The sequence below is a fragment of the Erpetoichthys calabaricus genome, chromosome 9, assembly GCF_900747795.2.
Source record: "Erpetoichthys calabaricus chromosome 9, fErpCal1.3, whole genome shotgun sequence".
Taxonomy (NCBI): domain Eukaryota; kingdom Metazoa; phylum Chordata; class Cladistia; order Polypteriformes; family Polypteridae; genus Erpetoichthys; species Erpetoichthys calabaricus.
The window spans coordinates 76,643,460-76,665,180 of record NC_041402.2 but is presented as its reverse complement, the minus strand read 5'-3'; the positions used below and the strand labels follow the sequence as shown (position 1 = coordinate 76,665,180).

General features: G+C 38.9%; 1 protein-coding gene across 2 annotated transcripts in view; it reads right to left on the bottom strand.

Moving 5' to 3' along the window:
- phlpp2 (PH domain and leucine rich repeat protein phosphatase 2) overlaps window positions 1–21,721 on the bottom strand; it is a 213,412-nt gene that overhangs the window by 145,327 nt on the left and 46,364 nt on the right. The gene's annotated exons all lie outside the window — the stretch shown is intronic.

The window sequence follows — 21,721 nt, the reverse complement described above, 5'->3', positions numbered from 1 at the left end:
TTCAAGAAACAGCAGTCCTGTGTTCCCAATATATTCTTTTGATTCAGCTTCAAATTATATTATCAGCTACATCACATAATATCCTACATGTACTCATGATACATAGTCATGGTCACTGGACAGTCTGACAGCATGACTTGGTTATATATGGTGGTTTTGTACAGTGGAGATGGGGCCCTGCTGACTTCAACTGTAGACGTTATTGACCAGTGGAAGGAATACTTTGAGGATCTTCTCAATCCCACTAGCATGTCTTCCTTAGAGGAAGCAGAGGTGGAGGACTCTGGGGGGGGCCCGTCCATATCAGGGGCCGAGGTAGTTAAAAAGCTCCGAGGTGGCGGGGCCCCTGGGGTGGACGAGGTCCACCCTGGGTTCCTCAAGGCTGTGGATGTTGTGGGGTTGTCCTGGTTGACACGTCTCTGCAGCATTGCATGGACCATGGACTTCGGGGGCAGTGCCTCTGGATTGGCAAACTGGGGTGGTGGTCCCCCTTTTTAAGAAGGGTGACCGAAGGATGTTCTCCAACTATAGGGGGATCACACTCCTCACCCTTCCCGGTAAGGTCTATTCAGGGGTGCTGGAGAAGAGAGTTCGGTCGATACTCGAATCTCGGATTCAACAGAAACAATGCGGATTCTGTCCTGGTCGTGGAACACTGGACCAGCTCTACACCCTGGCCAGGATCCTGGAGGGGGCATGGGAGTTTGCCCAACCAGTCCACATGTGTTTTGTGGATATGGAGAAGGCATTCAACCGTGTCCCTCGAAGGATCCTGTGGGGTGTGCTCCAAGAGTACAGGGTACAAGGGTCGTTGTTACAAGCCATTCAGTCCCTGTACAGGAGGAGCAAGAGCTTGGTCTGCATTGCCGGTAATAAGTCAAACTCGTTTCCTGTTGAGGTTGGACTCCACAGGGGCTGCCCTTTGTCACCGATTCTGTTCATAAGTTTTATGGACAGAATTTCTAGGTGCAGCTAAGTAGTGGAGGGGGTCTGGTTCGGTGACCTCAGAATCTCATCTCTGCTATTTGCGGATGACGTGGTTCTGTTGGCTTCAACGGACAGTGACCTCCAGCTCTCACTGGAGCAGTTTGCAGCCAAGTGTAAAGCGGTGGGGATGAGAGCCAGCACCTCTAAATCTGAGGCCATGGTTCTCTGCCGGAAAAGGGTGGAATGCCCTCTCCGGGTTGGAAACACATTACTGCCTCAAGTGGAGGAGTTCAAGTATCTCGGGGTCTTGTTCACAAGTGAGAGAAAAATGGAGCGGGAGGTTGACAGACGGATCGGTGCAGCATTCACAGTAATGTGGGCTCTGTTATGGTCTGCCGTGGTGAAGAGAGAGCTGAGCCAAAAGGCGAAGAGCAAGATCACGGTTACAAGCGGCCGAAATGAGATTCTCCGCAGGGTGGCTGGACTTTCTCTTAGACATAGGGTGAAGAGTTCAGTTATCCGGGAGAAACTCTGAGTAGAGTCGCTGCTCCTCCATGTTGAGAGGAGTCAGTTGAGGTGGTTCGGGCATCTGGTTAGGATGCCCCCTGGACACCTCCCTAGGGGGGTGTTCTGGGCATGTCCCACTGGAAGAAGGCCACAGGGCAGACCCAAAACACGCTGGAGGGATTATATCTCCCGACTGGCCTGGGAACGCCTCTGGGTCCCTCCAGAGATGCTGGAGGAGGTGGCCGGGGAGAGGGAGGTCTGGGCTTCCCTGCTTAGGCTGCTGTCCCCGTGACCCGACTTTGGATAAGCAGTGGACAATGGATGGATGGATGGATGGATGATTACAGATTTTTTCAACTACTTCTAAACAGAATAGCTATAAAAATAAAGTTTAAGAGTTAAATATAAAATCTTTATTACTACAATGTAAACATGGTACAAGTTTCAAAAGGACAGTCATTATTCACATCCAACATTAACCAAATGTATTAATATGATAGGTGAAACTGAAAATACTGCCTCACAATACTGAAATGAGCCAAACTAAACATGTTTTTTTGGGATTTAACTTCAAAAAAGTACAGTTAAAAGATAAGGTCTATGTACTCATTTTAATACAAATGTCCAAATTAATAGCAAGTTAGTTTAGAAGGACAGGTAGTGTTTAACTTAAAAATACTCCATAGCACAAAAGAAAACGTAAACAACAGTTATAACAATTCCTTAAGATGAAGCAGGAGCCAAAGCAGAAGATGAAACCAATTCACAATTCTATTTCCAAGCGAGTGCTGCATTTCATATTTAAGCAGCAATAAAAAGATATAAAGCAGTTGAATGAAAATTGGGGTATAGTTAATAAAAGAAGATAAAAAAATAAAAAGACAAGTTTGAAATTCCAAATGAATTTTTGTATACACAAGAATACTGTAATGTGCGCTTCATAATAGAACTGTAAGTCTCAAATTCTACAACTAACATGGAGATATCTAGTTTCATACTCCACTACCATGGTGAAAACAATCCCACTGTTGCAGCATTTGAAATAATTATCAGAGAATTTCCATGTTTATTGAAACAAATCTAGATATTTTTAATCAGTTTTATATATTTCTTTGTCAGGTAATTATTCTAATCAAGTCCCATTCCAACTCCCCGGGTAAATTTTACTGATGGCATTTATGTTTAATCAAATGTTCGGTCATGTAGAAGCCCCATCTTGAAGAGCTGTTATGTTTCAGCAAGGTGTCTTCTCCTGGCTTATGCTTAAATATCTTTTTGTCCTTTTTGTTCATGTTCTTCCCTTTTAATGTTGTTCTTGTTTATATTGTTATTTATATTTATTATTTGTATGATTATGTAATTCTTATCAGTTTTGATTGTTATTCAGTTTCTATGTATGGGAAGGTGTTCTGCATCGTTCCTTAAGTTTTGTCAGTGGTTCCCCAAGAGATGTGGCCACCTGTCTATCACCATCGAGGAACTGATCCCTGTCCTATAAAGCATGAGTTCCTAAACATTTTAATCTGCAGACCCAAATTACAAAATTGGTACCATACTGGGTCCCAAGAAAAGGATTATTATCATAATGGTAGCAGTGTCATAAAGAGACAAACAGAATGGTATATAACAAAAAAGCAAACGTTTCCTTTCAGGCATATTTCACACATGATTACTTAGATGTTGCAATCCCTGATGTACAGTATCTCCACTGTAATTGAGTGAAATGGTAGTTGGTTTTTGGAACTGACCACTATAAGATGTTACCATTGCAAGAAATCACCAGCCATGTGACTGATGTATTTAGGTGTTTCGGCCTTTTAGCACAAGACACCCTCAAGTATGTATTATGGTAACAATCTAACTGGTCACTCTATTGCCCAAAAAGAGGCTTTTCTCTTCACCCACAGACAGTGACTGCTCTTTTCACTGGAACTGGCAAATGCTTTAATCACTTTCCTTTGGGCATGCCCTTCCGACACCTGCTTCCCTCAGGAGCCTTATGGTAAAAATGGCTACAAAGCCCCTGCAACCCACTTCAACTTTGCATACATTTACATTCCAGTCTCCCTCCTCTGCTTCAGATGGTAAGCTGGCATAGCGCAAACTCTTCAGTTTATATGCCTCTTCCACAGTATCTTCCCGTAGAATCATACTGTATGTGGCTCTGATGGTGAAGAGCAACATATTTTCTTCCATGCTCTACAACTCATAATTTTTATCCTCTACTGACCATCCCACCTCATTTAGTTGCATTGCTTTGCTTGAGCAGTAGCTTTGACACACCTGGCTGGTGCTTCTTGGTGGCTCACCTTCTCCACTACCAGGTGCCAGTGTTCCACTGGAGTTGCCTTTATCCAGGTCAGTCTCCTTGATCCCAGATGAAAGCTTCCACTGCCTTGCTGGATATGGCTCACAATTGCTCTATGATGGAGGACAGATTTTTCATTCACTACTGCTGCTGGAGACCATATCTTCCCTGTTGCTAGGACTGAAAAAATGCCTCTTACAAGTGAGTCCTGAGAATCTGTGAGTGTCATTTCCAATCTTGCTTTTGCACTTTTACATTCCTCCACTAACCTAGTGATTGGCAATGAGAGGGCCCATTCACATAAAGTCCTACGCTGCTGGGACATCTCGGAAACTCAAGCCACCTCCTCACCTGAGATTTCACAAGTTTCTTTAGTTGGTTAGCATAAGATGAACTGACCTCATAGATACTAATTGCCATGGTGAACTGGGGCACTAGGCCAAATTGAAAGCATCAAAGTTTCAACTTCCTTAGAAGAAAGGTGTTGTTGATTTCTTTGAGGCAACTGACTATATCCTGCTTGAGTTATTGCACCTGCTTGGTGTCTTTAAGGTCCATGCTGTACCATTGTTTGAGGCCTATGACTGACGTCTCCTGTACAACTGGTATTGGTTCATTATTGATGGAGAACCTTTCATTGGACAGCCGACCTTTGTTTATGGGAATACTACTGAAAATTACTAAAAAATAACATGGCAAACAAATATATATTTTTTGTTATTAAAAAAATTAATCAACTCCATTTTCCAAACCCACCTATTCAGAGCAGGGTTGGGGGCAGCTGGAACCTATCCTAGCAAGCAACATGCACAGGGCAGTGACAACACCTGGATGGGGTGCCAATCTATCACATGGAGAACACACACACAGGCCACTTTAGCATTCTTGGCATTAATCTCGAATGTGACTCGGGCTCAGAATTCTATGCAGAAACACAGTTATTCCAGAGTCATACTCGGGGCGATGTGTAATGGTATGCTTTATATTGTTAAGCACAAAAAAATCTTGGGACAGTATACTGCTGGCACCTAGTGAATGAAATAACATCATGCTGCAAAACATCATAAATATTTATGCTTTCTGCCAGTTTATGGTATCTCTCTGGTAACTCATCAATATTCATGAGAGTCATGGAGCCTTCCACCAAAAACACACTGGCAAGCAGGAAATACAATCTTTGAATCAAAATGAAATTGAACCATTGCACAAATCAAGCTATAGTGACAACAATGTGAAATGGTCATCAGGCGTTGACATGGACAGTGAAACTGAAACCTATTCAGCACATTTCTACCTGCAAGTTTCAGTGATGTTCGCGTTTGGTGCTGAAAATGCTGTATTTCGTCAATACCGATTTAAGGGTAACCCCAGTCTAAAGATGCCTGTTGTTGAAATGAACCACTATGCTGAGCAAAATGAGAAAATCCATTTGTTTATTTCTGAAGACGATAAGGTGGGTGTTTTTCAGTCTACTGATAGTGCAAGACATAGTGGGTCAACCAATCCAGAGATGGTACTGGTCCACAAACAAGTTGTTGAGACACGTATTTTCAACAAGTTATCGGTATGTCATTTTTCACTCATTATGAAATATCTGCATTACAATAATAACAATGACTATGATAAAGCCAATCACACAGCACTGAATCTGTACAAACTGTTGGATGTGTATCAGTTGAACATCAAAAATACACAGAATGTGAATGTTCCTGATTGTTACATAATATCGATGAAAGTTTCCATGGGAAAATTCCCATGGATACAGGATATTGCATTCAGACAGGCATGATTCAGTATGAAGTTCAACTTATTGTGCGAAGCAAGCTCTGGATACATCTAGAACTCAATACTTTATACTGAGACCAAGTGGGTTGGTAAGTATGGCCAATATGGTGTTGCTACATCATCAGTGCAGTCACTATCAGACCTTTTGGTTAACGAATGACAATTTCTATTCCTCGCCTGAACTGTTTGAGACTTTAAATTAAACCTGATGCATTGTACAACCAAACCGTCAAGGTAATCCTGGTGACTCCAGTTGCGTGAACACACCAAGATGCAAGCGTGGTGCAGTAGCTGCTGGCAAAAAGGCAAAATAATCACTATCAAGTTGAAAGACAAGAAAGATGCCTACCTACTAAGCAATGTTCAAAATGCAGTAACTGTCAAAGCCCATGTCTGGGAAAATGTGGAAGTCACTATGCATTGCGCTGCAGTAGGTTACAATGACACAATGGGCAGTCCCAATCATGCAAATCATGCACAAGCAGCAAAAGATATATTACAAAAAAATCCTTTAACATCTGCTTAAACAATTCCTATGAGTGTTAGAGATGTTTCAAAAAATATCATAGAAAGCACGTATGCTATATCTCCTATGGAGATAATGTTAAAGTTTTGGTTTCACATAATAACATCTTTTCTTGTTAAAAAAAATTAAACAACATTGATTTGTTTTTCTGGGAGTAGATATAATTTGCCTAACTTGCATGTCTTTGGAGTGTGGGAAGAGACCAGAGCAACTGCAGGAACTCAAATACACATGGGGAGAACATGCAAACTCCACACAGGGTATACCTGGAGCTTTACCCTAAAACCATTATCACCATTCAAAACAGAAATCGATTTCTTAGGTATATTACTGCCAGTGGAAATGCTTAGTGTAAACTTTAGTAAAGTGGAGAGAAAGAAATTCTTGGGGTCCAGTGTAAGGATATAAGGAATTTTTGAAGGATAGCATGAAAGGTCACTAAACTTAGTCATGTGAACATGGTGCCAGATAAGGAATTAAATAGTTCCAAAATTAATTATTTGATGCAGTCTATTTATCTTGTCTTAAGTAACATTTTTTAAGTAAAGTTTTTCAAGTGAGCCCCACCATTAACAATGCGTTGTTCAAAACAATTTTGTAAATAGTTTAATATACTCCAGTTCCCAGTTTCTGTTTAAAAATCACTGTTTGAAAATAAAACCGAAATTATTCTTTAAAATGTGTGCACTATTTGTATTTTCTGCAGTGGTAAGAAATGTTTAACTCTGTTGACTGAGATTGTGCTGAATGTCTACAACTTGTCTCAACCTTTTGATATCTTCTGGTGTTCTTATAGTACTCAATAGTCTAACAAACACATACCATTACATGGAAATTAATCAAACCACTTTAAAAATAGTGTGATGAGAAGGAATTCTTCATCATTCAGTTACATTAAACATAATACAAAATCCTCTAATTCAGAATGAGATTCCATGTATGCCGTAACAGAGAGCATGTGATGAGGCACTGACCAGCTGTTCATGGTCACTGAACTCCACTTGGTGTACAACACTGCCATGGCACTATATAGTCCCACTGTATTCACTCGCCCTTCATAACACTCTGAAAATTGTCACATTCTTGTCCCGGTCCTTGATATTTTTATTCTGACATTTGAATATAGTGCCCCAGTCCCTTCATCTCACAAGCTTGTCTGTACCATTACCTCCTCACTCCCTCTTTCTTATACAATGCCCTTCATAATGATTAAGACAAAGACACATTTTTCCTTGATTTATCCGTCTGTTCCACAGACTTCAAGCAGCCATTACATGCAAGGTATATGCAACAAAATATGACTGCTTTAATATACTCACCATAGTTATGTCCCAAACATTATGGTGTCTTGAAATGGGGGGGGGGTTCAATGGACGGATGCAGCCCCCCAGAGCCCCTGCTCTACATGATGTGTCAATGGGATTGTTTCACATCCTGCTGCAATAAGAAGTAAACTATATAGCAGGTGGTGTATCACTCAACACTGAATTTCTGCTTGCATGAACTTAGTTCATTTTATTACACTATCATATGGCAACCCCTCACAAACATGTCTGTGACCTAATTTTTGGTCACGATCCATAGTTTAAGAAACACTGCTATAAAAGACATTGGGAAATGTAGTCCCTTGGGGTACACTGTATATGGATGGTGTTGAAACGAGAAATCCTTGTTAATCATATTTTCATGTTTAGCAGCAACTGCCCGACTCTCAATGTTTCTCTGCAAGCTGAGCCTATTTTGTATTATTTACTGTATATATTATTGCACTGTTGAAGCCTATGTAATTACAAAATCAGAGAATAATCTACTTCTTTTAAAACAAAAAAAACTGTACATAATTAAGACAGAGATTTCTGTTGCAAATATACAAACAGAATTTATTGTATCTTGTATATACGGTTTCAGTTATTAGAAGCAATACATAAACATGAACTTGACACATATTTTTAGGAAGTCACTGCGCACTGGAGAGATTCTGAAGGACTGGAAAATGGCAAATATCGTCCCATTATATAAAAAAGGTGACAGGGCAGATCCAAGCAACTATAGGCCAGTCAGCTTAACATGCATCACAGGCAAATTAATGCAAGGAATTATTAAAGATAAGACTGAGCAACACCTGGCAAGACAAGGAGTTATTCTGAACAGTCAGTATGGGTTCAGAAGAGGGAGGTTGTGTTTTACTAATACGCTGGAATTCTATGAGTAGGCAACAAAAGGATGCGATCAAAGTGGAGCATATGATATTATTTATGTGGACTTTCAGAAAGAATTTGATAAGGTGCCACACGAGAGGTTGGGCATCAAATTAAAGAAGTGGGAGTTCAGAGTGATGTTTGTACATGAGTGCAGAATTGACTCAGACACAGAAAGCAGAGGGTGATGGTGCGAGGAACCTTATCAGAATTGGCCGATGTTAAGAGTGATGTTCCACAGGTGTTCCACATTCATTTTGAATATATATACATGATTTAGATAGGAATATAAGTAACAAGCTGGTTAATTTTGCAGATGATACCAAGATAGGTGGATTAGCAGATAATTTGGAATCCGTTATATCATTAGAGAAGGACTTGGACAGCATACAGGCTTGGGCAGATTTGTGGCAGATGAAATTTAATGTCAGTAAATGTAAAGTATTATACATAGGAAGTAAAAATGTTAGGTTTGAAAACACAATGGGCAGTCTGAAAGTCGAGAATACACCTTATGAAAAGGATTTAGGAGTCATAGTGGACTCTAAGCTATCGACTTCCCGACAGTATTCAGAAGCCATTAAGAAGGCTAACAGAATGTTAAGTTATAAATCACAATGTGTAGAGTTTACAAGTCCAAGGAGGTTCTGCTCAACCTTTACAATGCACTGGTGAGGCCTCATATTGAGTACTGTGTGCAGTTTTGGTCTCTATGCTACAAAAAGGACATAGCAGCGCTAGAAAAGGTCCAGAAGAGCAACTAGGCTGATTCCAAGGCCACAGGGGTTAAATTATGAGGAAAGATTAAAAGAGCTGAGCCTATACAGTTTAAGCAAAAGAAGATTAAGAGGTGGCATGATTGAAGTGTTTAAAATTATGAAGGGAATTAGTACAGTGGATTGAGACTGTTATTTTAAAATGAGTTCATGAAGAACACGGGGACACAGTTGGAAACTTGTTAAGGGTAGATTTCGCACAATCATTAGGAAGATTTTCTTTACACAAAGAAGACCTTGGAATAAGCTACCAAGTAGTGTGGTAGACAGTTAAGACTTTAGGGACTTTCAAAACTCAACTTGATGTTTTTTTGGAAGAAATAAGTGGATAGGACTGGCGAGCTTTGTTGGACTGAATGGCCTATTCTCGTCTAGAGTGTTCTAATGTTCTAATGTTCCAGTTCGGCTTGTTGCCCAGTTGCTTTGGTGGCTACCCAGTTTCCCTCCATCATTTCGAGGAAAGGATTGTGACTGGAAGTTTGAAGGCATTTTGTTTCAAATCATATGGCCAATGACAGCTGCTGTCATAACCTGTAATAGGAGCTGTCATTGGTCTAACAATTTGAAACTGCATGCTTTCAAATTGCTGGTCACAATTCTAATTAACACACTTGCTGCACTGATTGGTAAATGTGAAACCTTGGGAATTTCTGAGAAAAAAAAGAAAGACACTTAGGGGGCATCCCTAAGCACGGAGTCCGATGGAATATCCTGTCCACTCCATTATCTTTAACTAAAACTACAGAGGGATGCATTGTTAATATGCAACAGCTTCCTCCAATTTTTCTAGTATTATTAATAATTCATGACTTAAACTTGGGCAGCAATGTAAATAACTTGGTGGGCAAGTTCAATAATATGTTGAAGGCTACAGGCTGACATACCAGTCCCAGAATAACATATTAAAAAAGGGAGTACTGTACCAGAAATCTGAGTGTAAATGGATACTGTGAAATTCATTTAATTATTTACAATACAGCAATTCAATTAGGTCTAATATTTCCAAACATATATTACAGTGAAGGAAATGCAAGAGTGCTATTCTCTACTGCTAAGTGTCAATGGTTAACTAAGAATGAAAAATGCATTACATAAGCTGTAATATAGCTTAGACTTCAAGAACAGAGTTAGCTAAATAAATGTGCTTGAAATTTATAGAATAATTACTCAACTAAAACAGTCCTATCTGCTTTTTCAATGAAGACTCAGAATGCGTAATCGACAGTGCACTCAGTATTAATGAACAGTTAAAGGTTAAGTTTGGTATTTTTCAAGTCGAAGTTATCTTTTTCACAATCATGGTGCACATTAATTTGTTGTGGGAAATTGTGCACTAAAATTAAGCATCTTTACTGTATATAAGCATTAAAAATATAGTGCCTGCATATACAGTTAAAATGGGACTCCAAATGGTATGAGTAAAAACATAAAACAAAAGTCATAAAACCTAACAAATACATGCACTGTGACAGGAAAAGAAAAAAAATTGATTTTAGAAACAATAAAAAGATATTGGAAATAATATATTTTATCCCGTATTCTTGACACTATTTTTCCTGAGATAAGCAGGTGCCCTAATCTCTATTCTGTTCAAAAGTTGATTGTTGTTGGTTGACCTTTCATGTAAATAAAGACGTAAAACAGCACAAAAACAGAGACATTGGTTAAGGCTCCTATCAGCCTTCTTATTGTAATTGTAAAAATCTGAAGTTACTTTCACCCGATGTTTGAACACTTTCGGCTTACCTTCTTTTGTCTCATACTACCTCTCTTTTATTAATCTTCAAATTGTTGGAGCTCCATATCATTTTATTCCGGTTCAAATAAGTGCTGGGTGATGGGAGCAGGCAGTGCGACTGGGAGACAAAATGAAGTGTGACTAAAACAGGCGTGGGTCTTTTCGGGATAAAACTGAGTACAGTAATCCCTCCTCCATCACGGGGGTTGCGTTCCAGAGCCACCCGCGAAATAAGAAAATCCGCGAAGTAGAAACCATATGTTTATATGGTTATTTTTATATTGTCATGCTTGGGTCACAGATTTGCGCAGAAACACAGGAAGTTGTAGAGAGACAGGAACGTTATTCAAACACTGCAAACAAACATTTGTCTCTTTTTCAAAAGTTTAAACTGTGCTCCATGACAAGACAGAGATGACAGTTCCGTCTCACAATTAAAAGAATGCAAACATATCTTCCTCTTCAAAGGAGTGCTCGTCAGGAGCAGATGTCAGAGAGATAGAGAAAAGCAAACAAATCAATAGGGCTGTTTGGCTTTTAAGTATGCGAAGCACCGCGGCACAAAGCTGTTGAAGGTGGCAGCTCACACCCCCTCCGTCAGGAGCAGAGAGAGAGAGAGAGCAAAAATCAATATGTGCCCTTCGAGCTTTTAAGTATGCGAAGCACCATGCAGCATGTCGCTTCAGGAAGCAGCTGCACAGAAGGTAGCAGTGAAGATAATCTTTCAGCATTTTTAGACGAGCGTCCGTATCGTCTAGGTGTGCGAACAGCCCCCCTGCTCAATCCCCCTACGTCAGGATCAGAGAAAGTCAGCGCAAGAGAGAGAAAAGTAAGTTGGGAAGCTTCTCAGCCATCTGCCAATAGCGTCCCTTGTATGAAATCAACTGGGCAAACCAACTGAGGAAGCATGTACCAGAAATTAAAAGACCCACTGTCCGCAGAAATCCGCGAACCAGCAAAAAATCCGCGATATATATTTAAATATGCTTACATATAAAATCTGCGATGGAGTGAAGCCGCGAAAGGCGAAATGCGATATAGCGAGGGATTACTGTATTAAGAAACTAATGCCAAAGTTGCAGTGTATTGAACAAAAACATTCTAGGAATAAAGTCTTAATTGCAGTGCAGTTTAGCTTCTTAAGGAGGTGCTAAAATGCACAACAGAGCAGAAACAAGGCCAGGGATAGGCAAAAAAGGCAAAGTCCAATGTAGTGATCATCAAAGTTCCAATAGAAAGGAGTACATAAAAAAAACAGCAAGTAGAAAAGGTTCTTGCACTATCTTGATTTGTTTTTCAGAACAGAACTACAACAGATGTTTGTTTTGCTTTCCGAATTAATTGATACAGTATTTGCCACACCACAATTTCAAATAAGGAGTGCATGATGAGGTCAATGTGACAACTTATCACAAGACTACCAAAGAGCATCATGTATAATGTTGATCGGCAAAATTTGACGAAGCATTTTCTGCAACATATATGCTGAGCCAAATATTTTCAAGGATTTTTTGCTGTGCAGATGGCTTGGATGAATATTTTTTTCCCAGTGTTCCATGATGCTTTGCGATGTCAATGTTAAGATGAAAGAGCTGTAGGAGCCATGTGGACAACTTTTATGCGTGTATATTGTAAATGCACATCTTTTAAGCATATTTTATATTGCTGCCCAATGTGCATTGCGTGTGTGATGTCTTTACCATAATGAGAATATTTTTGTTTTTCTGCATAGATTGATTGGACATTGTATCTTCACTACTGGATTAAGCATGTTATGTTCCACACTATGTAGCGCAGATCAAGAAATGAATGACTGATACATGCCCCACGTATATAAAGCTGATCTCTCACATCACAGGCTCTCTGGATGTATCAGTACACATATATTATTTGTTGGTACTCCAAAGCTCAAAGTGCCAATGGCCAATTTGGAGTAACACAGTGGTTCTCCACTTTTTTGTCTCTGGAACCTAATTTTGGTCAGTAATGACCATAGGCAACATTTTCCTTGGTATTATTTAAAATCTGTTTACATAGATGAAATACCCTGTTTTTCTCACCTTCTTTTGTTGGTCCTCCTCAAAGTTTTGAACACAATGGTATGTTACATTAATGAGTGAGGCATGATGATAAACCTATTACACTCACACTAACAGAAATATACAGTACTAGCCAACCCGCGGCGTAGCATACGCCGCATAATTATGTATTGATGGGTGAACACTTCCTGAAAGACACAGTTGTCCAAATGAAGTGGGTTTGAGGATACGACTGTGAGTGAATGAAAAGATGGAACTCTGGGGAGAGCAACACACAATTGACCGTGACTGAAAACTGGGTTTGGCAGATACAGGCATATCGTTTTGAAAGTGTGTCCCTGTGCCTTATTAATTGTCATTGCAAAGGTCAATCTAACAGGAAACTGTCTGCGTGTAAACGTAAAAGGCAAATTTGACTCTGATGGGGTCAGGGATTCTCTCTCTCTCGCGCGCGCGTGTGTGTGTGTCTCTCTCTCTCTCTCGCGCGCCTGTGTGCTGTAAGTGAATGAAAAGATGGAACTCTGGAGAGAGCAACATACAATTGTCCGTGACTGAAAACTGGTTTTGGCAGATACAGGCATATCTTTTTGAAAGTAATGGCTGCCCGGCGGGTCATGGGAATAATGCTGCCGAATTGCCTGTCAGCATTGTTTATGGTCAGAAATACGACGGTATGTGATCTTTTTCAAACCTCCGACTTTCGTTCTTGATTAATGAAAACATTCTTGGCAAATGCTTTCACTCTCACGCGAATTGTTGGCCCTGTAGTGCGTGTGCCATGGTCGGCTGCTTAGTGAATTGTTGGTGGGCGGGGCTCTGTCTTGCGTGCGTCTTGCTTGCCATGGACTTAGTGAATTATATATATAGATTGATGAGCAGGGGATTTTTTTTTAAATGAATCCTGTATCTCCCGAGCCACTTTTGGTTCGCAAATAGCTGTTGACAGGTTGCCAGGTAAGCTCATGGGTTGAGAAACACTACAGCAGCACAAATCGATCTTTGAGGCCCAGCAGCCACAAGCCAGGTCCATGTAAGGGAAGTGGTTGCGAACCAATTGCATACCCGATGAGCCATGTGCTGCAGTGCACAATCAGTAAAAGAACATAACCCCTCCCAGAGTCAAAAAGCACATGAAATCCTATGAAATAATAATAATCTAATTATTATTTCTAAGTTCTAAACTTCAGGGCACTGCCACAAAGCAAGTAAGTTGAAAGTATGCAACTGGGCATGTCTGTGGTCTAGGGATGTGTCTCCCATTATAATCCACTCAAACCTAGTTTTGTTACTCCTTCCTCACTGACTTCAATGCATTTCGTCAAGTTTGATGAATTTTCCAGTCATTTTCACAATTTCGCTAAACTGCCCATGCAACAGGGTTTGGTCATTTGTTGTCATTCATAAACAACATGGTAACAGCCACACAATACTAGAAAAAAAAACGTGGTGCCCATAAGGGAAAACAAAAAACATCATAGTGTCCAACATAACATATAATATATTGAGTGGTGCATAAATAATTAATAAATCTAGAAAAGTGCAAAAATAGTAAATGGAGATCCCAAAACAAGTGGGGAGGCTATAAGTATCCTTGCCTTCATAATAAGACATATTGCTGGTATAAAATAGCACCACAACACATTTTGGCTATTGTTGTGAAGGCTTACCAGATGTCTGACGAAGCTTGGATTTATGCATCTCTTCTCAGTAACATTTATGAGTATGCACTGGAGTTCATCCTTACTAGCTGCATAACATTCTGGTATATGGCACCTGCTCAGCTCAGTGATCATAAAGCACTGAAGACTACAGGCAGCACAGATTATTAATGGCACCAAGTGGTCTCCTGTTCAGGACATTTATTAACACATGCTACCTCAGAAAGGTAAATAGGATTATTAAAGACATCAGCCATTCCACACAGTTGCTTTTCTCACTCCTCCCTTCTGAAAAATGGCACAAGACCATTCAAATTCACACCCAAGTAGTTTCAAAGACAGTTTTGATCCCCAGATTGTAAGATTACCAAACAGGCAGTCATAATAACAAAGTCTGCATGTGTTTTTGTATGTGTATATTGCATATACATGTTGCATGCTATGAATGTTGTTTTCTGTATGCGTCTTTTGTTGGCATTGCAATACTGTCACTATTCTGTAGGGACCTGCAGGTAAGAAAATCATTATACTATGTACACAATACAAAACAATAAACTTGAACTTGAAGAAAAATCTTGCCCTAATCACAGGAGATGGTCAAAAAAATGCAGCATTCACAATCTATAGGAAACTTTGCTCCTAGATATGAAAAGCTGCTGTACAGGGTGACAGGTACTGATGTGAAGAAAACTGCAAACTTTTTTTTCTTGAAAATGACATAAATGGACTGAAAGAACTGACTGATATTCAAGGCAATTCTTGATTGATTCATTAGGTTTTAAGGGTTTTGTTTCAAATTTGAACTCATATAATTTCAAGATTATCTTAAAATGTAAAGTAGTAGTAGTAGTAGTAGTAGTAGTAGTAGTAGTAGCAGTTACTTTGAGCAGCTGTTTAAAGCTGATCCTCCAGCTAGGATGCTGGACATCTCTGGGTCCACGGTTCTTGAGGCTGATCATCTAATTAGCTGTGAACCACACAATCTAATTGACATTGCAGTGGTGGAGAACTAGCAGAGGGTAGGGAAGGCTGCAGGGATCTGTGGTATCTGCGGTGAAATCCTTCAGGTTGGTGGTACAGTGGTCCTACTGGCATTACAAGCAATATTTGCTTCCATCTGGGAGACGGGCATCATTCTAATTGACTGGAAAACGGGATGTGTCGTCCCTATCTGGAAAGGTAAGGGTGATTACTTGGACTGAGGCAACTACAAGGGCTCACGTGAAACTGCAGTATTCTACCTTTGTGGCACATGTGTAGTAACAAAAAATCAATTGTTTCTTCCTTGATAGCGAATGTCTTTTGTGTCTAATGACATATTTTTAACAGTTTGTTCACGCCTGAGAACTGTACTTGTAATTTACAGAAGCAAGCATAACTTTCAGAAGCACATGCGTAATTGACACGTGTGAAATATAAACTTGACTTAAATTATTACGAGTTATTTTTGACAGCGATCAGCCCAAGAGGTCATTAAAGGTGTGGATCTTGGTTTTTATCCAGGATGCTACAAGCCCAGTCACTCAGACTTCTCACTCTGTCTCTCGAAAGCTCCGATCAGAGATTACATTAACTTCGCGAAGATCACAGCATCATTAGCAAAGTCAAGATCAGTGAATCACCAACAGGTGCCCCACAGCTGCTGGGACCCACAACCCTGCCCAACACCCAGTCTATGCAAGGACTGAAGTGGATAGGAGCAAGAACACACACCTGATGAACCCCAGAATCAGCTGGAAGAATTGCAGAAGTCTCCACTCTGCACAGCACTCACACTACCAGTTTACAGGCTGGCCATGATATCCAGCAACTTTTATTGTAGAATCAACTCTCGGCAACGGCCAGCAAGGCGGCCGTACGGGCCCCATTCTCATCCCTACCAACTTCGCCATCACTTCCCCTACCTCTTCATATCTTAAATCATTCTTGAGGCAGATTGAAAACTTAACACTAGAATTACCAGAATCTACGAAAAAACTCGTAGATCCGGCACACCTTAAATCGCTTCTTAAATCCGTTCACACCTCTCCGCCAGCGTCTTTTGTCCTCTAAATGTGCTGATAAAAGACAAGCTGCCAGCAGCCGGCTATTCCATCCCCCCTCCGACTTAGAATGTGAATGCACTTTTCCCAGCTCATGCCTTGATTGATTGTCTGGGAGTGAACTGGAGTTTTAGAGTTGAAATAATAGATTGTTATTTGGAACACACGCATTCCATGTGTGTACCGTTTCTACAGTAATCTGTGTAAACACATTGTTAAAACAGAAACTTTTTCATATTTTAGTAATAAATGTTACAAAATGTAGGCATAAACTATAGAATGTGTAAAGCCCAAGTTCCTAAGATCAAATAAACACTTCCACAAAAGCTTCACACACCATACAACAATTTCCGTGGCGTAGCACGCTAAGATTTGCCTCTCAGAGCGAGTAGCTTTTCTCTGCCTCACAAACATAAGTTCAATTCCCCACTGGGGATAAAGTGTTACTTCTTTTTTTCGTTTTAACCTCAAACGGACATATAATTTGTAAATTGGTATGCACTGTCAGTTAATGAGATCGTTATATTTTCTTGTGGGATGCTCCTTTTAAAATATTTTTTTAACAATTGAGACTGCAATTAACATGAACAACTGTCGGAGGGGGGATGGAATAGCCGGCTGCTGGCAGCTTGTCTTTTATCAGCACATTTAGTGGACAAAAGACGCTGGCGGAGAGGTGTGAACGGATTTAAGAAGCGATTTAAGGTGGGCCGGATCTACGAGTTTTTTCGTAGACTCTGGTAATTCTAGTGTTAAGTGTCAGCTTAAGTGAAAATTTAAAGAACAAGTACTAAGTAATTGCAACACAAACACTGACTTAATCAGTTTTAACGTGAAAAGATGGCGACGGAAGAAGAGAAGAAGAGGGCCACTAGGGTGGAGAAAAGAAGAGCTGCTCAGGAAGCAGCAAGCCCATCAACCTCTGAGCAAACGATTGCTAAACGTACAGAGAAAGAGGATGAAAACTAGGAATGCTCAAGTCAAGTGTATTCACTGCACGTTATCATGCAGTGCGACATTACTGGTTTTTTAATAATGTGAGTTTTGTCTTTGATTTAATGTTACTCAATGTTTGTAACTTTCATTCATAATATAAAAAAGTCTCAAGGGCACAGCCTTTGAACTCAAACTTTAACAGGTGAGGATGCTAAAAAGTATCCTGGTGATTTACATTGGCAGTGATAAAATGCATCTTGTACCTGTATGTTGTGTGCTTTCAGCTAACATGATAAAATAAATATACTGCCATTTCTTTGATAAAAATGTACACTTTTTTATCTAGATATCATTAAATAAAGGCATTACAAGTGTGCATAATGGACATTAAAAATCAGACATTTGGAGCAGTAATTTATTATTCACATATGGATGCAAAGATCCATTTTCAGCAGCCGTTCCTTCATTATCCTCATGGTCAACTCCCTAAGCTAATCCTTAATTAGTCATCTGTTAATGCTAATTAGTTATTAGAGGGACCTTTCTAAATGCATTAGCACTGCTGAAACCTGTTATCCAGTTCACTTTTGTTGTAAGGTATCGGCATTCCTAAAATTCAGCTCTAGGTTTCAAAAACCAAATGAAGCATTTTTTGCAAGCAGCATTTCATTCTATGTCATTTATTTATTTATTTACTTTTGCAGAATGAAGCTTATTCAATATGACAGACTGCCAAGAAACTGAAGATTTCATACAAAGTGTATATTATTGTCTTTAGAGAAGGAGGCGAATTGGATCTAACCAGTATAGAAAAAGAGGGGAAATGTGAAGATGGACAAGGACATCAAAATTGGCAATTTGAGAAATAAATGTCTTACTGCTTTTCAGTTGACATCTTATTTAAATACATGCCAAATACCAGTGTCATCTGCATCAGGGAAAACACAATTCAGAGATGCTGACCATAGAGGCAAAGTTTTAAAGAAAAAGCCAATATATGAAACTGGCAAATAAAAAGAAAAGGTTAAAGTGGGCAAAAGAACACAGATATTGGACAGAAGATGACTGGAAAATTATATTATGCTCAGCATCCTGGAGTCTTATTTTTCTCTGTCGCAGATGACACTGGTATTTGGTGTGTATTTAGTGAAGACAATCGAGGAAATGTAATGCATTTATTTCTCAAACTACAAACTCTGATGTCCTTAACCTTGTATGCTGCTGTCCATCTGTTCCTTCTCCTTTTTTCTATGCTGGTTAGTTGCAGTTCACACTCTTCTGTCCAGACCATAATAGACACCTTTGTATGAAATCTCCAGTTTCTTGGCAATCTGTCACATGTAATAACGTACATTCTATAAAAAATAATAGATTGACATGTTTCTTGAAAAAGGTGTTTCATTTTGGCCATTTTAAAACCCAGAACTGAACTTTAGGAATGCCAGTACTTTGTAACACACATGAACAAGATAACAGGTGTCAGTGGTACTAATGCAGTTATTATATAAAGTCTTCTCTAATAACCAATTAGCATTAACACATGACTAATTACAGATAAGCTAACAGAGTTGACAATTAGGGCACTAAAGGAATTGCTACTGAAAACTGGACTATGCAGTCATATGTGAATAATAAATTAAAAAAAAAAAAAAATTGGACATGAACATCAGTAGTTGCGCCCTTAGAACCAAGTTAACCGATCTATTCTATAACATTTCTGTAATTGTTTACCGCTCCAATACTGATCTTTCTGATCAAAAATAGGTCATTATGATAGCAATTGATGAGAAGAATTCATAATTAATTGCAGAATTATGGTATTTGAGTGTTCATCTAGAGAGCCTTTTTCTCTTGCATGATTTGGCTCAAAAACTAATCAACACAAGTTTCAAATTTGGTATTTTTCTGTCCAGCCATTTTAGCACTTGACCATCTTCAAGAAACAGTGACACACAGACAGATATACACCCATCATTGAGATATCAATGTTTTTGGTATCAGGGGACCCTAAAACGTCGATATTCGTCAAAAAACAGAAATAGAAATTTTTGAAGAATCTAAAGGTTTCGCTCCTCCCCCATAGACGATAGGTTATGGTGGTGGGGTGAGGCAAAGAAAAATCAGTCACTTGAAGCAGCCATTATGTATACTAGTAATGCCTTGGCAATAATTTTAATCAATTTTATGGTATCTTGAAAAAAGCTATCAATTTCTATTAAAAACATGAACATTTCTGGGTGACCTCACACTTTTGACTGGTACTATATACGGGGTTAAGTGACAAATAGAGGAGTTGGAGTCAGAGTGAAAGGTAGCATAAATTGAGGAGTTGTAGGTTGTGTGTACTGACTCTACAGCCCTGGCCATCCCTAGCCTATCTTTTTTAAATACAATACTAGAAAAATGATTTACTGAATAAAAAATCTATTCTTAGTAAGTGCCATTTGGGTTTTAGATCTAATCATATCACTGAAACTGCACTGACGAAAGTAATTAATAACTTATGGTTAAATACTGATGTGAATAAAATATCACACCTAGATGTCTAAGAGTTCTGTATTTCATACTAGAAATCACAGCATTACCTTCCTTAGACTCTGGGTTGGCCTTTCTCGTTGTGATTTAATCTGGATTCAATCAGATATCAGGTAGGAAGCTTTTTGTACGTTTTGATGACTAGATTTCAGAAATGCAACAATACTGTATGTGGTGAACCACAGAGATCAGTTCTAGGTCTTTTATTATTCTTTTATTTACATGTTCCCATTAGGTCAGAATATTGTTAAACATGAGGTAAACTGTCATAACTACGCTGATGACACACAGCCATGCACATCTGATAGCATCAGATGACTTTTGAGGCTCTCAACTCCGTGATTTACTCTCTTGCTAGCATTACAAAATGGATGAGCAGTATTTTTCTTGAATTAAATAAGAAAAACAATAAGTGTATTTATTGGGTACGGTACAAAAAAGTAAAGAAACGTAAGAGAAAAAAGTTGGTATTTAAGCTTTGTAAATCAAGCCTGAATTAAAGAATCTCGGCACTAATTTATATTTAGAGCTACTTTTTAAATCATGTGTTATTTTACAAAAACTGTTCTTCATTTAGTAAACATAGCGTGAGTTTTTATATCATTGCAAGAGGCTGGCAAATTAACACATGCTTTTATTTTTAGCTGATTAAATTACTGAAACATATTCCTATCAGGAATACCCAAAAAGATAACCCAGAAGTCACCTGCACCTTCTAAAAAAATAAACCCTAAAAAAGGAAACCAAAATAGGAAAATCTTAAGTCATTTTACTTTTATTAGCTTCATTACATTGGCTGCCTGTGTCTGGTTTCAAAATATTTGTAATTGTCAACAAAGATCAGAACAAGTATAATTTTTTGAATACCTTGGAATGCATTTCCATATATGCATCCCTAACTAGAACCTTGTATTTCTGAACACTGGCTCCAAAAATGCTCCAAATATCTGGAACATTTTACCAAAATACATACATTAGGCTAGTACTGTTAAGCATTTCCAAAAACTGCTGAAATCACATTATTAATTTAGTCTTTTCATAATTTATTTAAAGGACATTAAATCTACAAGACTAAATTTAATCCAGCAACATTTACATTAGTAGTGTGTATTTATTCAGAGTGGCAAGTATGGCTGTTTTCATAAAGTACAACTATTACACAGTTCTATTTGTTTAATTTTTCCAGTTACTAATCATTACTTCTGTCTCTTTATTTTTCCAGTATCTTATGGTGGGACCGTTCACCACTGCCACCTGGCCAGGGTACTCCATAGCCATCTTCGATGTTGAAAATGAGGAAAGATGTCACAATTAAGATGTTACCTCAATATGATATAGTAGGTATTTATAGATAACTTTGTCAAATTTAAGCACTCTAGAATGCCCTGAGAGCTGAACAGAAAACTCCACCTGGAGTTTTTGTTTTCCTCTCCTCCCTTGACATTTGACCATAGCATGTTTTCTGATCACACACTGAGTTTTAATTTTGTATTTACAATCAAGAGATTTTTTCTTTCTTCTGTAGTTTGTCTATTTCTATTTGTCAAACACTTTGAGCTAAACTTCTGAATGAAAATGTGATATTTAAATCAATTTTGTTGTTGATGAAAGTAGAGGGGTGTTCTACTAAACAATTCTATAGGTTGCCAATTTATTCAACAAATGAACTCCACTAAAATCAATAAGATGGTGTTCTTTAACTAAAAAAAACTGCTTTATTGTAACCTCACTTTGGTATCATCATCA